Source organism: Mauremys mutica, unplaced genomic scaffold (assembly GCF_020497125.1).
Source record: "Mauremys mutica isolate MM-2020 ecotype Southern unplaced genomic scaffold, ASM2049712v1 000286F_np12_subseq_1:100877_obj, whole genome shotgun sequence".
NCBI lineage: Eukaryota > Metazoa > Chordata > Testudines > Geoemydidae > Mauremys > Mauremys mutica.
The window spans coordinates 48,241-69,893 of record NW_025422900.1 but is presented as its reverse complement, the minus strand read 5'-3'; the positions used below and the strand labels follow the sequence as shown (position 1 = coordinate 69,893).

The 21,653-nt window shown below is 40.2% G+C and overlaps 1 long non-coding RNA gene across 1 annotated transcript; it reads left to right on the top strand.

Annotated features, from left to right (window-relative positions):
- The first annotated feature begins 1,623 nt into the window (after window positions 1-1,623).
- On the top strand, window positions 1,624-21,182 carry LOC123357049. The gene is made up of 5 exons (XR_006575496.1): window positions 1,624-1,825; window positions 2,235-2,322; window positions 2,866-3,006; window positions 17,990-18,079; window positions 21,048-21,182. It is a non-coding gene; the product is annotated as an uncharacterized LOC123357049 (long non-coding RNA).
- Window positions 21,183-21,653: the final 471 nt, after the last annotated feature.

Sequence of the window (21,653 nt, the reverse complement as noted above, 5' to 3'; positions counted from 1 at the left end):
AGACTGAAGCATCTTTAGCAAGTAGCATCTTAGAGACTGATGTGCAAAGTGAATAGGATTATATACAAATATTTCCTTCATTATCATCATCATCACTCCAGATAAATTGATCCCACAAAACTGGCATGGGATCTCAGTCGTAGTGCTGACCATGGAAATTGCATTATTGGGAAGTAAAATTATTTTTCTCATATTTTCTATTCTTTTCTTTCTCCAGGAGAAACCAATGTCCCTGAATCTGGGGAACTGAGAGTGGAAGCTTGTGGGGAATTAAGCACGGAAGCAAGATGAGAACACAGTAGAGAAGTTAGTGGAGAAGAAAGAGAGCAAACTGGTGGGGCTCAGAGTGGGGAAGTAGGTAGGGACTGGAAGATGGAAGGAGGTTGGGGACAGGGTGTGGAAGCTAGTGGGAAAGCTAGCAGGGATCTAAGTATAGAAGCCAGTGAGGAAACTATTGGGGAACAAAGTATGGAAAAATTTGGGGAAACAAATAGAGAAAGCAAATGGAAAAGCACAAGTGGAAAAAAATAGGGAAGCTAGTAAGGATCAAAGTGGGCAAAGAGGTGAAGTTAATGGGGATTGAAGTAGACAAAAGTGAAGCTAGTGGGGATCAAAGTGGGCAAGTTAAACTGGATCAGCCTGGGGAAGCTAGGGAAGAATATTGTTGGGAAACAAGTGAACCTAACCTGGGGCAAAAAGGGCAAGCACTTGGTGAACAAAGCCCTGGAGTTAATGGGGCACACACTGAGGAAGCCTGTGGAGAACAAAGAGGGGAACCAGCTGGTGCATTAAATCTGCATCTATCTCCCTTTTCCCCTCCTTCCAAACATTTCCCCTTAGCTCTTGGTAATTCACAGCCCCTGCTTTCTTGCACTGAGTTGGAACGACATGCAAAAAACACCTTTTTCCTCTCTCTTGCATCTTCTCTTCACCCCTTATCCCTCTCTTTCACATGTTCTCTCACGAGAAACGTGTGTGACACATCACCTCCACATTGGTGTACATAACAAAATTCACGTGGTGGGGGTGGGGTTGAGGGTTTTGGAGTCTGGGAGGGGGCTCAGGGCTCCAGCTGGGGGGGGGGCAGGCTCTGGGATGGGGCGGAGGGTTGGGATGCAGGGGTGTGAGAGCTATGGGGTGCAGGCTCTGGGGTGGGACCGGGGATGAGGGGCTCCTGCTTCCTCACACCGCCGTGAGAGGCCCCGAGAGCGTGGAGCAGCAGCACCCTGGTTACCATGCCGCCCAGCCCAGTCCAGTCCCAGAAAACACCTACCCCCACTCCCCACAGGCTCGGCCAGCCCCTGGGGCGGGTAGACCGACAGCCACCGCAATCCCCAGGATATGATACACTGTACCATGGCCCTGATACATTGTATCCCCACCACCGCAATCGGAGACAAAAAACAATGCTCCAGACCAGCTCTCTCATCCTCTGCCCGCAGGGTTCCAGCCTGGGAGCTGAGCCCCCAAGGTACCTTGGGAGCTGTAGTTCTTTGGACAGCTCCCTGCCTGGAAAACTGGCCCTGGAGCAGGAAAGGAACTACATCTCCCAGCATTCCTTTGGCTGCTATCAACTGGAAAGGGAAGGGGAGGGAGTGGGGAAGCTGCCAGGGCTGGCGAGACCCGATGCATGGAGCTTGCTGTGAATGGGGAGCTGGCTGCTTGAAGAGAGTAGTGCTGTGAATGGGGAACATGCACAAGGAGTAAAAGGCTTCCCCAGATTGGATTAAGGATGGTAGTGGCCTTGGCTGGCAGCCCCCAAAGAAGGAATTGCATGGAATGAATGGACATTGTGCCTCTATCTGAAGCCTAGCAAGGGTCAGAGGTATGTGGACTCCACTGGGAGAAGTTAAAATTATAAGTAAGGAAGGAAAGGCTCTAGTAGAAGACCTGGACAGCTTTAGATAACAGACATGCAGGAGGCTGTGATTCAATTTCCATTTCTGAGCCATGGAAGCACAAATTGGCTTTTCCTTTCCAGATTTATCTAATATTCAGAAAGGGAATCTAGCACCTGCCTTCCAGATTTGAACACCCTCAAAGTTCAGGAGTGCTCAAGTTCACTCTCTGTTACTTCATTTCTCCCAAGTCAAATACTGATCCACTGTAATTTTCTGTAGAAAAAGTAGGATAAAATTGAGCTACAAATGCTGGCATCTTCCCAATTCTAACTAGGACCTTAATTGCTATTTTCAACAACCCTTACCATTTTTTTTGTTTTGTTTTGTTTTTAGTTTTGTTTCCCATAAAAAGAAGATGACAGTAATATTGCATTGACAAGTTCTCCACAGAAACTAAGAGTGGAACAGAAGAATAGCAAAGGTACCTTAACTTTTCCTCATTATGTGGGACAGGCCTACAGTATGGATCCAGATATCCTCCAATCACACAAACTGAAAATTGTTCCACTTTATTGCAGTTCTGTAGCCATGCAGGAACCAGTCCTGTGTTATGTGCACATCCAAAATTCCTACTGAATTCAGAAGTGCCTTGCTTTTGTAAACATACCACCTGATATTTTCTGACCTTGTAAGCTAAGCAGGGTTACATTTAGTAATTGGGTGGGAGACCTCTCAGAAAAACTTGCATGTTGCAGGAGGTGTTGATTATTCGCTAGGTAATGTGAGACCCTCCTATTTACAATAGTAAACCACTGCAGCATAGCTTTAGAATGCACGGTGACAATGCAAAGACTGCCACTGATTTCAACAGGCTTTGGGTGGAACTGGTTATACACTGAGGTAACGCCACTGTCTTTATAGGCCCTGAAGCTTTGGAGTTATTTGAATGCAGGGCTTTGGTTCAACAATACAGGTCCATCGCTACTCTTAATAACTGAGTTGAACTCTCTTCTCTTTCCCCTAGTCCATACTTGCCTTTCCTTTTAGAATGTGAAGCACAAGTAAATCCAGGTGGAAGGAAATGACCTGTTTCCAAGACTTCAGATTCAGTGATGGAAAATTAACCTTATAGAAAAGAGCATAAGTTCTCTCCCATCCCAGAACGGTTTGTAAAATGTCAGCAATAGCTGATGGTTGGATTCTATTATATTTCCAATAGTGTTATTTCCCTTTATAATGTATCAGACTGCAATGAGCTGGATGGATCTGTTCAGAGACAATGTGTATTAGTATTTATTATTTGTATTATCGGAGCACCTGGGTTCTCTAGTCATGAACCAGGACTCCACTGTTGTAGGTGCTGTATGAACACAGAACAAAAAGTCAATGATAACTGGGTCTTCAGCTCTCATATGAAAATAAACAGGTGATGCTATTCACTCTGTCACTGATGTTGCAATATTCTCAGTTCACAGGAGATTCAGATTCATTAGGGATTGAAATGCACTTCTCCCACTTAAAGCCTAAATAAAATACTCTTATTTCAACTAGCATGGCAACAGCTGAAAAGAAGTGGTTGAATTGCTCCACCATACTGGTCTAATAGGCTCATATCTTTCTCTCTTAAGGTCTTCTGGTTGCTCTTTTTTGACCCTGAACTCCCTCTTCCCACATCTCCAATGTTTGGAAAACTATCTAGCACCAACTCTGTACTATTGTATAACGAGATTACTGTTCCCCGTAATTTACCTGGTTCCTGTTCTCAGTTTATCCCTATTGTATTAATGGACTTAGGTTACTGAGTGACCGAAAGCCAGGGGGAAACAAACTCGCTCTGAGCCATTGGGGACCTTTTCCCTGCCCAGCCCAACTGGTGCAGCTGTCCACCCATTGAGAGCAATTGTCAGCATTGGGGCCCTAGTTACAACTATTACTACACAAGCCAGTAATGGCCAGTGCAAAGGCAAGAAAGTCTTGAGGTGCTGTTGGGACTGTAATGCTGGTAGACCAGGTGCCAGCTTGTGCCAACAAATTCATACCTGGAAACCAGACCAGCTCACCTGTGTGTTAATATTGTTCCAGATAGGTGTTCTGCTTGTAAGGATATGTTTATAGTCTATAAAATGCTTGTAAGTTGCTGCATGCATTAACATTACTTGTAATATCTGTATCTCATACTAGAAGATAATTGTCAGGGTTCCCTCCCCACTCTGAACTCTGGGGTACAGATGTGAGGACCAGCATGAAAGATCCCTTAATCTTATATTCCACCAGCTTAGGTTAAAAACTTTCCCAAGGCACAAATCCCTTGCCCTGGGATGGTATTGCTGCCACCACCAAGTGAGTTAGACAAAGATTCAGGAAAAGGACCACTTGGAGTTCCTGTTTCACCAAAATATCCCCCCAAGCCCCTTCACCCCCTTTCCTGGGGAGGCTTGAGAATAATATACCAACCAAATAGGTAACCAAGGTGAGCACAGACCAGACCCTTGGGTTTTTAGGACACTAAAACCCCAATCAGATTCTTAAAAACAGAACTTTATTATAAAGAAAAAAAGTAAAAGAAGCACCTCTGTAAAATCAGGATGGAAGGTAATTTTACAGGGTAATAAGATTTAAAACACAGAGGATTCCCCTCTAGGCAAAACTTTAAAATTACAAACAAACAAACAAACAAAAAACCCCACAGGAATAAACCGCCCTTCACAAGCTAAAACAAAAGATAATCTAACACATTTTCTTGCTATTACTTACTATTCTGTAATATTAGATGTATCATTTCAGTAGGAACTGGATTACTTGCTTGGTCTCTCTCTTTGTCTCAGAGAGAACAACACACAGAGCACAACACAAAAACCTTTCCCCACAGATTTGAAAGTATCTTCTCCCTTTATTGGTCCTTTTGGTCAGTGCCAACTGGTTATTTGAACTTCTTAACCCTTTACAGGTAAAGGAGGGATTTTATGCTACCCTTAGCTGTATGTTCATGACAGTAATATGTAAGTGTGATGTTCCCCTGGTGTTGTCTGGACCGGTGATTTGCTAGGTCACTCCAATCCTCGACTCTGGGAGCCAGCCTTACCCTGCTCTGCTGTGAGAACCCCCACTCTTGGGCTGTTCACGCACAGCCTACATGTAAGCTGCTCATTGGATTGTGCAGCCGACTGACACTAGCCAATATCTCCGGTCCCAGACACAATCCTACGAATCTCTGTCTTGCAGTGTCCAGTTATGCCCGCTGGACACTGCAAGCTTATATGAGTTCGTCAATTTAACAAAGAAATTGATATGTACCAGGCTTGTTATCCCAAAGGGAGTCTCTGACATGCTTCTAACCAAATGCACTGTTTCAGGTACAATAAACAAACAAATTTATTAACTATAAAGATAGATTTTAAGTGATTATAAGTCAAAGCATAACAAGTCAGATTTGGTCAAATTAAATAAAAGCAAAATGCTTTCTAAGCTGATCTTAACACTTTCAGTGCCCTTACAAATTTAGATGCTTCTCAGCACAGGCTGGCTGTTGACCTTCAGCCAGGCTTTCCTCTTTGATCAGCGCCTCAGTCTCGTGGTGGTGTCTGTACATGGAGGTGGAAGAGAGAGGAAGAGCATGGCAAACGTCTCTCCCTTTTATCATGTTCTTTCTTCCCCCTTGGCTTTGCCCCCCCCCGCCTTCAGAGTCAGCTGAGCATTACCTCATTGTAGTCCCAAGATGACCAAAGGAAGGGGGGTGACTCACTCTAGAGTCCAACAGATCCTTTGTTGCTGCCTAGACCAGTGTCCTTTGTTCCTGTGAGGCTGGGCTGGGTTTGTCCCATACATGCCCTGATGAGGTGTGAACTGCCCCTCTGCTCTTGGAAAGTTTTGCCTGGGCCTGTTTTAAGTCATGAGGACACATTTGCAGCCTCATAACTATATGCATGAAATTACAACCTATAACAGTACTGTAACAACAATTACTATAACATCACTATAACCATAGACGCTGACTCTGTGGGTGCTCTGGAGCTCAGGGAAGAGGAGGGGCCGGGGCGGGGATTTGGGGAAGGGGTCCAATAGGGGCAGTGAGGGGGCAGAGTTGGGGTGGGGACTTTGGGGAAGGGGTTGGAATGGGGGTGGGGTGGGGAAAGGGTGGAGGTGGGGTGGGGTGGGGGGGTGCGAGCACCCACCGGCGCCGAGGAAAGTTGGCACCTATGACTATAACAACAATGCTCAGTGCATCATGAGCCTTCCGAAGACACCTGACATGACAAACTTTGTATTGGATACCACACCAGCATTTTATAAAGATGAACATGGGGTGCTGGGTGTTCCCACGAGGTACAGGATGTCACAGTAAGTTTTGCTTTAACACTGTAAAAATGCCTGCTCTGAACTTGTAAACTAGGCAGGAGGAGTGATTCCCTCACCCATTAAGATGGACTGTCAAAAGTGGGTGGTTGTGAAGCATCATGACAGAAAGACTGGACTAAGGGCCCTCACACCCATAAAGGTTCTGTGTGCAAGGAAGCTGGAATTCTGGAAGAAGGAAATAAAGATAGCTGCCATGAAAATTCTTCATCTCTTTGCTGTTTGGACTGTCACAGGGCTGGCGGTAGAAACAAAAGCGAAGATCCCCAGGGTCAATGCAAAAGGCAGTCAGAGCTGACAGGTTACTACAACTCTGTCACCTTTTGGAACCATAGATTAACTCATCTGTGTATATGTTGCTTTATTGTGTAAATGACTCTCATTTCTTTTTCCTAGTTAATAAATCCTTAGTTAGTTGACTATAGGATTGGCTACGAGTTGTCTTTGGTGTGAGATCTGAGGTGCAAATTGATCTGGGGTAAGTGACTGGTGTCTTGAGACTGGGAGCAATCTGAATAGTTTATGATTTTTGGAATAAGTGACCATTTATAACTAAATCCAGTTTGCCTGGATGGCGAGAAAGACGAATGCCCAAGGGGACAGTCTGTGACTGCATGGTAAGATTGTTAATACTTCAGGAGTTCACTGTGTTACCAGGTTGGTGAAACCTAATCACAAAACATACCACCAGTTTGGGGTCTCTGCCCTGCTTTTTGACAGTCTGCCCTGTGGTTGGCACTCATAGTCATTAGCCATTCCAGACAGCATGACGGGGATTTTTTGTATTCTTGTTGCTGTTTGAAGGAATGTACTCTGTTGAATCTTAGAAGGAAAAGCATTTCAGTGCTATGAGCAAAGAAGTTTCTGACTCCTATCCTTCTAAACTAGTGGACATTAGCTGATGCTAAACTAGGCCAACAGGTCATCCCCACATAATTCCAGCCTTTAAATACTTCTTGAACAAGAAACAAATACAAGTCATACAGCAGGCAATAGAACCCCTGGCTGTGATCAGTAAACCAGAGTACTTTGCATAAGGCTAAATCGTGCAGTCCTTTCTCAGACAAAACCCGTATTGGAATCAATGGGAATTTTAACTTAAGAAATACCTCACAGTTTGACCCCTAGCCACTGAAGAATGAACTATTAGGGTAGATCATTTTACCCATCATCTTATCTCCATTGCCAGTCCCAGAATTGTAGACTGTCCATGGAAGATAAATGGGACTATTTGACTTTCTCAGAAATTTTTTTCCCAATCTTTTTCATACAAAAATTCTCAGTGAAGTCAACACAATTTCATGAAGCATTTCTATTTTGACAGAATTGCATTTTCTGATTCATCAAAGATTTTCTGACCAGCTGTCAGGAACCAGGGCCTGCAGCAGAACTAGTGTACAGGCAGCCTCATCAGTAAGAACATACAAACATAAGAACAGCCGTACCGGGTCAGACCAAAGGTCCATCTAGCCCAGTATCTGTCTACCGACAGTGGCCAATGCCAGGTGCCCCAGAGGGAGTCAACCTAACAGGCAATGATCAAGTGATCTCTCTCCTGCCATCCATCTCCATCTTCTGACAAACAGAGGCTAGGGACACCATTCTTACCCATCCTGGCTAATAGCCATTTATGGACTTAACCACCATGAAATTATCCAGTTCTCTTTTAAATGCTGTTATAGTCCTAGCCTTCACAACCTCCTCAGGTAAGGAGTTCCACAAGTTGACTGTGCGCTGCGTGAAGAAGAACTTCCTTTTATTTGTTTTAAACCTGCTGCCTATTAATTTCATTTGGTGACCCCTAGTTCTTGTATTATGGGAATAAGTAAATAACTTTTCCTTATTCACTTTCTCCACATCACTCATGATTTTATATACCTCTATCATATCCCCCCTTAGTCTCCTCTTTTCCAAGCTGAAGAGTCCTAGCCTCTTTAATCTTTCCTCATATGGGACCCTCTCCAAACCCCTAATCATTTTAGTTGCCCTTTTCTGAACCTTTTCTAGTGCCAGTATATCTTTTTTGAGGTGAGGATATCACAGCTGTACACAGTATTCGAGATGTTGGCGTACCATGGATTTATATAAGAGCAATAATATATTCTCAGTCTTATTCTCTATCCCCTTTTTAATTATTACTAACATCCTGTTTGCTTTTTTGACTGCCGCTGCACACTGCGTGGACATCTTCAGAGAACTGTCCACGATGACTCCAAGATCTTTTTCCTGACTCGTTGTAGCTAAATTAGCCCCCATCATATTGTATGTATAGTTGGGGTTATTTTTTCCAATGTGCATTACTTTACATTTATCCACATTAAATTTCATTTGCCATTTTGTTGCCCAATCACTTAGTTTTGTGAGATCTTTTTGAAGTTCTTCTCAGTCTGCTTTGGTCTTAACTATCTTGAGCAGTTTAGTATCATCTGCAAACTTTGCCACCTCACTGTTTATACCTTTCTCCAGATCATTTATGAATAAATTGAATAGGATTGGTCCTAGGACTGACCCTTGGGGAACACCACTAGTTACCCCTCTCCATTCTGAGAATTTACTATTAATTCCTACCTTTTGTTCCCTGTCTTTTAACCAGTTCTAAATCCATGAAAGGACCTTCCCTTTTATCCCATGACAGCTTAATTTACATAAGAGCCTTTGGTGAGGGACCTTGTCAAAGGCTTTCTGGAAATCTAAGTACACTATGTCCACCGGATCCCCCTTGTCCACATGTTTGTTGACCCCTTCAAAGAACTCTAATAGATTAGTAAGACACCATTTCCCTTTACAGAAACCATGTTGACTATTGCTCAACAGTTTATGTTTTTCTATGTGTCAGACAATTTTATTCTTAACTATTGTTTCGACTAATTTGCCCGGTACTGACGTTAGACTTACCGATCTGTAATTGCCGGGATCACCTCTAGAGCCCTTTTTAAATATTGGTGTTACATTAGCTAACTTCCAGTCATTGGGTACCGAAGCCGATTTAAAGGACAGGTTACAAATCTTAGTTAATAGTTCCGCAACTTCACATTTGAGTCCTTTCAGAACCCTTGGGTGAATGCCATCTGGTCCCGGTGACTTGTTAATGTTGAGTTTATCAATTAATTCCAAAACCTCCTCTAGTGACACTTCAATCTGTGACAGTTCCTCAGATTTGTCACCTACAAAAGCCAGCTCAGGTTTGGGAATCTCCCTAACATCCTCAGCCGTGAAGACTGAAGCAAGGAATCCATTTAGTTTCTCTGCAATGACTTTATCATCTTTAAGCGCTCCTTTTGTATCTCGATCATCAAGGGGCCCCACTGGTTGTTTAGCAGGCTTCCTGCTTCTGATGTACTTAAAAAACATTTTGTTATTACCTTTGGAGTTTTTGGCTAGCCGTTCTTCAAACTCCTCTTTGGCTTTTCTTATTATACTCTTGCACTTAATTTGGCAGTATTTATGCTCCTTTCTATTTGCCTCACTAGGATTTGACTTCCACTTTTTAAAGGAAGTCTTTTTATCTCTCACTGTTTCTTTTACATGGTTATTAAGCCACGGTGGCTCTTTTTTAGTTCTTTTACTGTGTTTCTTAATTTGGGGTATACATTGAAGTTGGGCCTCTATTATGGTGTCTTTAAAAAGTGCCCATGCAGCTTGCAGGGATTTCACTTTAGCCACTGTACCTTTTAACTTCTGTTTAACTAACCCCCACATTTTTGCATAGTTCCCCCTTTTGAAATTAAATGCCACAGTGTTGCGCTGTTGAGATGTTCTTCCCACCACAGGGATGTTGAATGCTATTGTACTATGGTCACTATTTCCAAGCGGTCCTGTTATAGTTACTTCTTGGACCAGCTCCTGCGCTCCACTCAGGATTAAATCTAGAGTTGCCTCTCCCCTTGTGGGTTCCCGTACCAGCTGCTCCATGAAGCAGTCATTTAAAGTATTGAGAAATTTTATCTCTGCATTTCGTCCTGAAGTGAAATGTTCCCAGTCAATATGGGGATAATTGAAATCTCTCACTATTATTGGGTTCTTAATTTTGATAGCATCTCTAATTTCTCTTAGCATTTCATCATCACTATTACTGTCCTGGTCAGGTGGTCGATAATAGATCCCTAATGTTATATTTTTATTAGAGCATGAAATTTCTATCCATAGAGACTCTATGGAACATGTGGATTCGCTTAAGATTTTTACTTCATTTGAATCTACATTTTCTTTCACATATAGTGCCACTCCCCCCCCCCCCCCCGCACGACCTGTTCTGTCCTTCCAATATATTTTGTACCCCGGAATGATTGTGTCCCATTGATTGCTCTCAGTCCACCAGGTTTCTGTGATGCCTATTATATCAATATCCTCCTTTATCACAAGGCACTCTAGTTCACCCATCTTATTATTTAGACTTCTAGCATTTGTGTACAAGCACTTTAAAAACTTGTCCCTTTTTATTTGTCTGACATTTTCTGATGTGTCAGATTCTTTTTTATGTGACTGTTTATCATCTGATCTGACCCTTACATTATCCTCTTCCACCCTCTGCTCCTGACTATAACCTGGAGATTCTCTATCATTAGACTCTCCCCTAAGAGAAGTCTGTGTCCGATCCACATGCTCCTCTGCAGCAGTTGACTTCCCCCCATCTCCTAGTTTAAAAACTGCTCTACAACCTTTTTAATGTTTAGTACATCTGGCCTGCAGCAGCAGACTACCTGATTGGCTGCAGGCCAGCTTGCTGGCTGCTCAGTGCTCATACCCGCCACTATACCTGCTCCTGTGTTACCTAATTCCTGTTGCTACTACCTTGCACCCAGCCTTGCCTGCTACCCTGCTTGCTCCAGTTCCTGCCCTCCGGTTTGACCCTTGCTCTGGATTCTAACTACTGACTACAGCTCTGACCCTAGACCTTGGGTCCTGATTCCTGCTCCGACCACTAAGTTACACCATCCTCAACCCGGTCAGCTGACACCAGCTCTACTAAATTCCCATTGGCTTCAGTAGGAGGTGATAGTACTTAGAACTTTGCAAATCAGGCCCTAATAAATAAAGTAAGTTAAGCAGGATATGGGCCACAAGTTGTAAACAAGATAGTAAAAATAATAGTTGTATTGTGTATGTACAGTATACAGAGACAAAACACTGATAAAATACATTATCATTGGGAGACTGAAGAATAATTTTTAAGAGGGCTAAAAACTGTGAAATTGCATTTGAAAGAAATACAGTAGCTTGTTTCCTTCCTTTTTAAATGCCTCTAGTCCTTCTCTTGACCCAAAGCAGTAAGATGGGTGTGGTAAGGAGTGGAAAGGATGTAATGCAGAATGCGTATCTTCTATGTAACCAGTTTACTTTCAAATCTCAAGACACTTTGTCAAAATGGCGAGTGAAGTCTCTTATGCAGATATACAGATACTACCAGAAGAAAGAGTGTGTTTTACTCCACAAACTTTGGATCCAGGTAAAAAAAAGAAAGCTTATTTTATTAATTTTTTTTGCATTTTAAATTACAATCTTAAAACTTTCAAATAATAAATATTTAAATAAATATTTTAAATAAAAATTTGGTAGGAAGAAGTATTAAATTCTGACCAAAATCACTTTTAGAGCACTAGGACTAGAATGATAGCTAACTTATTAATATGAGGACACTGAATTATGAATTCTAGGAAAAGTAAACTATGGTCTTCTGATTCCCAATAGTGTATCTGAAACATGCTATGTTTGCAAATGGTTAAAAGTTAACAAAAGTCACTAAAAGGAACTATTAGAAATCTGTGGTTACCTTCATTGTAAAGACAGCCCTAACTGGAAGCCCTTTACTTTTAGTTCTTTTACATTTTAAAGCAGTGAATTTCTGTAGTCACCATAAAATATTTTCAGGTCTGTCTACATTTCATTCGCCTTTTAAATTAAAGACAACATTCATTCTTTGGCAGAGAGTGACTGATGCTGATAAAACTTTCCTAAGAATAGTAATCACAGTACTTTTAAAAATACAAAATATACTTATAAATAACCCCATCTTTTGCAAAATGTATTAATTTTAATCTTTCCTTTTTCAACTAACAGTTATAGGGCTGACATGTTGAAAAGAGAAAAATAGCAGTCCAAAATCAATGGACATGTTTGTGATCATTCTAAAAATGTTTAACTGTATGATTTGTATATGATCTATTGATAAGACCTCAATATAAAGCTATTTCTTGAAAAACAGGTTTTTTATGTAAAGTGCATCAGATATAAATTAGAAGGTATAACTAGGAAATAGCTCATGTTTTTAATTAATTGCTTACAACAATGCCTCACATCTGTATTATATCAACAAAAGCATCGAGTAACCATGCATGTTTTTTTCATTCATATCACAGAATAGTTTCTGCTGGTTATAGGACAATTGTGTGCGAGATATGTCGAAATAATACTATTTATCAAAGTAAAATATGTCCTTCTGAATGTGCCGTCAGAACAGTGTTTTCTCTATGAAAACAACTTCTACAAACCCCCACTGGGACACAGAGACTGAACAAGATGACTGTACAAAATGTTTTTGTTCTTTAATCCACTGTGTGTGGTTTGGTACTGATACTGAAATTGGATCAGCACAGAAGGACTTTTGTGTCTCCATGTAGCCCCACTAAAGTCAGTGGGGATGCCAGGATCAGCTGGGCAGATGCAATGCTCTCATGTGCACATAATGAGTGAATTAGTAGAACCTAGTGTTGTGATATCTGAATGCGTGAAACTCTGTTTTTATTTGAAATGCCTCTGTGTCCTGTTATGTCTGATAGACTATTCTTCAATGAATAACCCAACATTGTCATATTATAATGGTAATATTAGTTTTTAGAGTTTAATTGCTTTTAAGATTCTCTTTAATTTGAATGAACTGAACTCAGAATTGCCATTCTGGATTAGATCAATAGTCCATCTAATCCAGTGCCCTGACCCTGCCCATTGCCAGCACCAGATATTTTAGATGAAAGTGCAAGAAAACAGTCGTGGAATAACCAAACTCCAGGCAAAATTCCCACCTAAATCCCAATAGTTAGAGTTTGGCTTATACTCTGAAGCATGAGAGTTCATATTCCTTCCAAAACTCTTTAAAAAAATATATTACTATAACTGTGGCTGTTCTGCCATCCATATAAATGTCTAATCCCTTTCTGAATTTTGCTAAACTCTCTTGTGGCAATTAATTCTACAGTCTACTAGAGCATTGTATGAACAAGTATTTCCTTTTTATCTTTATTTTGAATTTGCATTGAATGGACTCTAGTTTTAGAGTGAAAAGAAGTTCCTAATCTATGTGATCATATGAAATTTTCCCCATCCCTCTAATTATTCTTGTCACCTGTTTCTTAACTTTAAACGTGGGCATAGGTGCTTTGCTAAATTGGAACTCTGCTCCACCACCTGGTGACATAACAATGTTAATATTTTTGCTGGCATGAAAATTGACCCTTTATTCTGACTCCTTGTTTTCTGGGTGAGGATAACAGTACAAAATATAGATATTTGCAATAACATATGGATTTGATTAATATTGTTATGAGCTGGGTGAAATCTTGTTATGGGTTGGGTTAAACCTCATTGAGATTGATGGGTGTGACCTCACTGTAAGCACAAGACCCCAGCTAAGACAAAAGTGTATGTGAATCCTCCAAGTATCTTATGGATGAGTATTGTTTTGGTGGCAGGGGTGTGTTTTTGTGTGTTGAACGAGAGTTCACACAGAAACTGAACAGACAAGAACAGAGGCAGAGGCAAGAAAGCCAAGCAGGAGCCTATAAGCATAGTGTGACTATGTAAGAAGCTAAAGCAGTGGTTTTCAAACTTTTTAGGCTGCATACCCCTTTCCAAATAATGTAGTTACTACATACCCCCACCTGAGATAGGGTCACAATATATCTTTGAAAACAGGAGTCTGTGGGGAGGTCTGGAAGGAATAACATGATATGTTGTCCACCATTACAGGATTTTTCTCACGTGTCCCCTGATCCCAGCTCAGGGTATGCCTACCCCATCTTGAAAACCACTGAGATAGAGGGAGACCTTTTGGGTCTGATTTTGGCTAGAGAGGCTTGGAGATGTAAGCTAAGAAACTGCTCCTTTTGTTTTTGGTTCCTCCTGCATTTGGAGAAGCAGGACTTTGTACATTCCTTGTAAATAAAGAAGATTACACCAAAGAAAATATCAGACTCCATCAATTTATACTTCCAATTGGAACATTCCCACAGTCCCAAACTTTATCTAGCCACTTAGATCAAAAAGGGACAACAGTACTGATACCTAAACTTATTAACTCCTGTTAATTTACTAATGTTGTTGTTTAGGCATAACTTTCTGCACAGGCCTGAGAAATCATACAGGATTTCTGTGGTAGTTAATACAAACTGTTTTTCTTTCAGCAAAAGCTGGTGACAGTTACACTACAATACATTTTAAGTTAAAAGTAAATACATTTCTTAACATACCTGCTCGACAAAGGTCAAATGAGGAAGTTACTGTTTTATGCTATGTATGTTTTAAATAGATCACTGATATAAAAAGACATAGACCAGCTTCATGTGATTAAACAGCCAAATGTCTCTTTGGATGAAATAAGAAGAATGGGTAATAAAATGGACAAATCGTTAGAGAGTAGAGATATTAAAATGAGTGAAACCTGACATATAACTGAGAAGTTGAAAAGCCAAGTGAAAGTCCTCAGACAGATGCTATTGATGCATGTAATAAGGACTAGCTGTTTGCCCACAAGGCTGCTAACTGCTTGAGTAGTCACGCAGATCTGTTACATTGTTGAAAATGTAACACAGAGCAGAGGAGCTCAAACATTTAGCACCATTCATGATTTTAACTGAATTACAGAAGAGAAAAGTCAGAGATGTTAAAGATAAAGAGTAAAGGTAAAGAGTTATAGCGGGATTACGTTCTACCATTTCTTTAGCTGTCTCCTGCTGGTACTGTCCCCAATTAAGAAAAAATTATGACACTCAGTCCCTATAAACTATACCAATGACTTAAAGTCAGCAAGGAATATGGAAAGACTATAAAGTTCAGAGAGTGGAGACTGGCCATGTCTGTAAGGGGACAAGTAGCCGACAGAGCCTTTACCATGATAGTTGGCCAAAGACAGAGTGATGGGGGAGGAGGGGTAAGGGAATCCCTCAAGGGGCTTTTTACAAAAAACACATACAGAAAAACCGGATGCTTTTGGCAGGTGCTCATCCTGGCCTCAACTACTAAGTTCTGAAAATAATATCTGGGGAAAGTCATGTTTGCATGTAAAAGATGCATGGGCTCTCATGCTCTGAAAATTAGCCCAAAAGCAACAGATACCCGTAGATATGAACATGGAGACAGTGAGACGCACACAAGAGTGTGGTTAAATGTTGAGGCTACAACTTTGTTAACTGAAGTTAACAGCACTGCTCAGCTACCTGCCAGCTACCTGTGGTTTGAGAACTGCCCACAATAATTGGGATGTATCACACCAGAAGCTGTGGGGAGATCAATCATCTGCCTATCACTTACATTCAGCTAGCCTGGACACCTGAATGCCAGCCTTCTTCTCTCCACACAGAAGGGTGGAGAACTGAGATGAGGGAAGCCTCAAGTTGGGCCAGACATGGAAATTTTTCTCCTACATGCTGTGCCAATGCCTAGCTCTAGTTCCTAAGCAGTGCACCAACTGGGGATATAATAGCCTTTGACTGACCATTGCTAACCTGCATTCCACACTGGAAACCCATTCAAAGTTGTGACAATTTAGCTCTCTCATCAAGGAATCTCCAAACCAGACCTCCTGAATGCAAAAAGTAAAGTGAAAAATGCTAAAAGTGGTGCACCAATTCTCCTTTGGTGGGGAAATACCTTTCAGGCCTCATAGAAGATGATTGCCTGAGTCCCTGGCATACCTGAGGATCCCACATATATTAAAAAATGGGGGAGGAGTGACAAAATGAACCCCCTGAAAGGACCAGAAAAACGGGGAGGGGCTAGAGGAAAACCTCGGCTTCTTGCTGTATCACCACCCCGGGTAACAAGTAAAGATGATGCTTCAGTTATTCCCAGCTCTGTTCCCTGTGTTAATGGTAAACAATTATAAAACATAAAACTACAAGAAAGACACATTCCTTTGTTTCTTTGGAGTGTGGATAATGACTTCCAAGTCAAAGGAGACTCTGGTTGGACAATCACAATTTCTCATCAGAGATGAATGCTGCATCTTGAATGATCAGGCCAGTTTTGCAAATATGAAAAAATTCCATTAGAAATGCCTTCAAAGACTTGATAAAAGAAGCTGTAATCCTTCCTCTACAGCTGTGCTCATTATCAATTAACAAAAGGCATCTGCTATGCATATATTTCCCTTCTGTCCCAGGGTTGTGAGTTCAGTCCTTGAGGGGGCCATTTGGGGATTGGTCCTGCTTTGAGCAGGGGGTTGGACTAGATGATCTCTTGAGGTCCTTTCCAACCCTAATAATCAATCAATGATTCAATGACTGTATTAAATGAAATATTTGAAAAGTATGTACTTGAGTTATAAAGTCTGTTGATGACTTAAAATATACTACTGTGTTTGTATTTTGCTAGCAATGTTTTATCTTGAATGTCTAGAAAAGACCAAGTCAATAAGGCACCTAACTCCCATTGATTCAAGAGGAGGTAGGTCCTAAATACCTTTGAAGATCTGAGTCTAAGTGAACAAAGAATACTGAGATTGGATAGCATGTTACACAAGTCCTGCATAGCATTACATTATTCCAATAGGAATTGTGTTTACATTCTTTCAGTTACCTTTATATTGTAAGTATCTGTCATAAACAGATAATTAAGGGTTAATGCCTCTTTTACCTGTAAAGGGTTAAAAAGTTCACCTAGCCTAGCTGACACCTGACCAGAGGAACCAATGGGGAAACAAGATGTTTCAAAAGGAAGGAGGGAAGTTTCCTTTGTTTAGAGTCAGTTTCAGTTTTGGCCGGATTGGAAAAGATCAAGGAATCAGCCTCTTATCAGAGTAGTGAGTATTAAGGAAGGAAATAAATAGGTTTATGTTTATTTTCTTTTTGTAACTTGTCTTGGCATTAGAGGAATAATCAGATTGGGAATTCTTTTGTGTACTAAGTTTTGCCCAGGAGAACATCCTCTGTGTTTTGATCTGTTGTCCGTGAGATCAGCTTGTATGCTATCTTGCAGAGGGTTTTTCTTTCTTTTACCTTTCTTTTCTTTAATTAAAAGCCTTCTTTTTAAAGAACCTGATTGATTTTTCCTTGTTTTTAGATCCAAGGGGATTGGATCTGGACTCACCAGGGATTGGTGGGGGGAAAAAGAGGGGGGGAGGAGTAATTCTTTCTTGTGTTAAGATCCAAGGAGTTTGGATCGGTGTTCACCAGGGAACTGGTGGAGGAGTCTCTCAAGGCTACCCAGGGAGAGGAAGGTTTTTTGGGGAAGACAGAGTTTTCCAAATGACTCAAATATTTGGATGGTGGCAGCATATTGATCTAAGCTGGTAATTAAGCTTAGGGCTTCTCATGCAGGTCCTCACATCTATACTCTAAGGTTCAGAGTGGGGGTGAAACCTATGACAGTGTCCATGTCTGTCCTGGAGCAATCAGAGCCTAGACACAATAAGTCACCAGAAACAGACAAGTTTCTTAAACAAAATACAGAGATCTTATGTGATTTTTAAAGCAACAGAGTTACTATTGCTTAACCTTTACTTAGAGTAATGTAAGAAAATTGAGGTAATAAACATTAAGATTGCAGGATGTCCTTACACTTTTCTATCTAAATGTGGAATGTAGGCCTTGCTGGACCATAGGCATAACTAACAGTGTGAACCAAAGGCTGTGACCCAGATTAGGCCTGGCCTTCGCAGAACAGTAACACACTCGGTAAGTAAGCACATTCCCAATGAGAGAAGATGGTACAAAACCATACAGATCTCTCAAGTACTTATGTAAAAGCATTCCTAAGAGATGGTACAGGAACATACTGAGCCCTTGTAAAGATAGAGGGAATGACAGGATAATAGATGAGGATGTTTTGTTTGAACTAGCAAGTACAAGGATAAGGGTGGTAACTAACAACATGTGTAGTACAAGAGTTCAGATTTCTTTGGAATGTATAAGGTTTATTGATCAAAATAGAGTTTAAATGGGAAATTATATAAAAAAATCAAACATGGCTATAATATAGTTACAAAGTTTGAAAGAATGAATTTAACATAGACTGTTGAAACTTATCAAGAAGTAAAGATCCAAGATATAATCACATAGTGGTAAACTTATCACAAAGCATAATGATATTGTTAGTAACTTATCCTAAGTATATATCCTCTTGGTATGTGATTTTGGTACCAACAGGACATTATGGATCTTTGATATAGATCTTTTAAATTGACAGTCAAGTAAACACAGGTTCAGCATCCGAAGAAGTGGGCTGTAGACCACGAAAGCTTATGCTCAAATAAATTTGTTGGTCTCTAAGGCGCAAAAAGTACTCCCGTTCTTTTAACAACATCTGGAGTGTAATACATAATCTGTTTAAAATGTATAAATGTATAAAAGGAATAGTCATAGAAGGAGTATCTTTGTGCTGCTGTAGGGGACAGCATCCTGGTGTGCTGATTGAACTGATAACTTGTCACAGGCATACATGTGTTAGTGAACATGTAGCTCATATAGGGCACTACAACCATGCTTTGCTGACAATAAACTGGCCAAGCACCTTTGCCACTGAACCAAGCCTGTGGTCTCTTTCGATGAATAACATGAAGGTCAGCTGAATCAGAAAGCTGCACTCTCTGCTCATGCAGCTAACACCAGAGCTCCCAGAGCAGTAGCATTAGCAGCATTAACAACTCTGTAGCACTAACAACGGGGAATATCAAGAGAAATTAGAAATAATTTTAAACTATTACCTGCATAGAGTAAGTTAAATGTGTGATATGAGAGTGTGATATTAGTATATTTAGGATGAAGATTCTGGCTATGACTCATATGACCTAGGAAGGCAATTTGAATTAAATTGTCATTTTTCTGTAATTAATTGTCTAAATTTCCAAATTGTAATTTTAGAATTACTGTTGATTGTACTAGCATGAACAATCCTTGACTGGTGTATGCATATATTTATTGGTTTTTAACTGAACCTGTGTTTAACTTGACTGTCAGTTTAAAAGATCTATATCAAAGGTCCATAATGTCCTGTTGGTACCAAAATCACGTACCAAGAGGATATATACTTAGGATAAGTTACTAACAATATCATTATGCTTTGTGATAAGTTTACCACTATGTGATTATATCTTGGACTTTTACTTCTTGATAAGTTTCAACACTATGTTAAATTCATTCTTTCAAACTTCATAACTATATTATAGCCATCTTTGCTTTTTTATATAATTTCCCATTTAAACTCTATTTTGATCAATAAACCTTACATATTCCAAAGAAATCTGAATTCTTGTACTTTGACTATGCAAGACAACATACAAAAGACGCAAGAGAAATCTGCCATGTGTAACTGAGTCATTGAATTGAATTAACTAAGTTTACATAGCACATAATAATAATAATTAATAACTTTTTATTTGTATTACTGTAGTGCTTAGGAGCCCCAGCCATGGACCAGGACCCCATTGTGCTAGGCACTGTACAAACACAGGAGAAAAAGACAGTCCCTGCCCCAAAGAGCTTACAACCTAAGTATAAGACAAGAAACAATGGCTGGATACAGTCAGATGAGGGATAGCAAGGAAACAATGAGGCAATATTGTCTAAATACACCAAAAAGACACAGGGTGTGCCTCACATGTAAATCTACCCACAAACTTGCACTGGTTTAAGTGAAGGTATGTTTTTAGACCAATTTCACTAAACCAATGAAAAACGCTGTATAAATACTCTTATTCAATTTACTAGTGGCTTATGTTGATTCAATTTAAGTCAGTTCCTTCTCAATCTAAACAAAACAAAAATGTCACTCAAACTGAAATAGGAGTATCTCTGCAGGATATTTGGATACCTTCTTAGTTTAACATTTCCAGACAAAATTTGTGTTTTATATCTCAGCATGGCCTCCTTCACTTTATTTGAAGCCTCAACTTAGTACCTTTTGTATGCATTTGCACTCCCAACCATAATAAAATGCTCCGTTTTATACATACCCATACACACACACAAAATACTGCACTAATTATTCTTTGCAGATTGTTTGACCTCTCTTGACTTTAGGAACCCTTGATTTTAAAAAGGGTTTGGGTGTCTCCAGGTACTTCTATAAAATCAGGGTTGCACTGGAAGTAACTACATATGACACTGTGCAATAGCCAGACAATTATAACTAAACCATTTTAGTGTATGTAGTCTGAGATTAGAGTAAACTGTTTTTTACATATAGATTAGCTTTTATTTGTTTTCTCTCATAGCAGCACTAAAGGGCAGAGTTATGATTGCTTGAGTGTCTTATCTATGCCTTTCCATACATTATCATGTTTAGATTTATTTTAAGTTTAACCTTAACTCTGAATTTTCTGGGTTCATAATGCTTTCTATGGGATAGTTACAACATTCCTGTAATGTTTTTTCCTAATAAACTACGGATATTTATTCTCAGTTTAACTCCAGGTTCATATTTTTTTTCCTCTGGAAATTCAGACAATTTCTGGATTTTATTAAATAAATCAGTAATTCTTTCCATTTGTCTGAAAAGTTACATAGTGGAACAGTATGGATTATAATATCCTGATAATATCCTCTAGTACTGGTATTGATGTTGTTCTGGCCTATTAGGGAGGAGGCAGATGTTTCCTTTCAGTGAAGAATGAAACTTATTCTTGTTTTTTATTTTCTCGCAAAGGTTTGACTCTGCAAGGTGTTGGAGTAAAAAGGAAATGCAGGAGTTCAGCACTGTCATAAACAGATAGTTAAGGGTTAAGGTCTCTTTTACCTGTAAAGGGTTAACATGCAGTACCTGATGACCACCTGACCAGAGGACCAATCAGAGACAAGATAATTTCAAATCTCTGTGGAGGGAAGCCTTTGTCTGTGTTCTTTGTTAGAGCGTTCTCTTTTTGGATCTAAGAGAGGCCAGTCAAGTCTCCAAGTTCTCCTAGAGTAGTTTCTACTATTCAATAGTGAGTATTAATTAGAAAGGCGGATTAGTCTTATAATTTGATTTCTACATTTGCAATTGTGTGTTGCTGAAGGAATTTCTTTAATTCTGTACTGTTATTGCTTTTACTGAAAAAGAAAGGAGGGGGGATTCTCTCCAGAGATTGATAAGTTTAGACCTGTATATTGTTCCATCTTGGTTACAGAGACAGTGACTTTCTTTTTTATTCTTTAATAAATTCTTTTCTATTAAGGACTTGGTTGGTCTTTCCTTGGGTGGATTCTCAGGGAAAGAGGAGGTGGGAGGTATCCCTCTGTAGTTAGATCCCGGTGTCTCTCCTAGGAAAAGGGA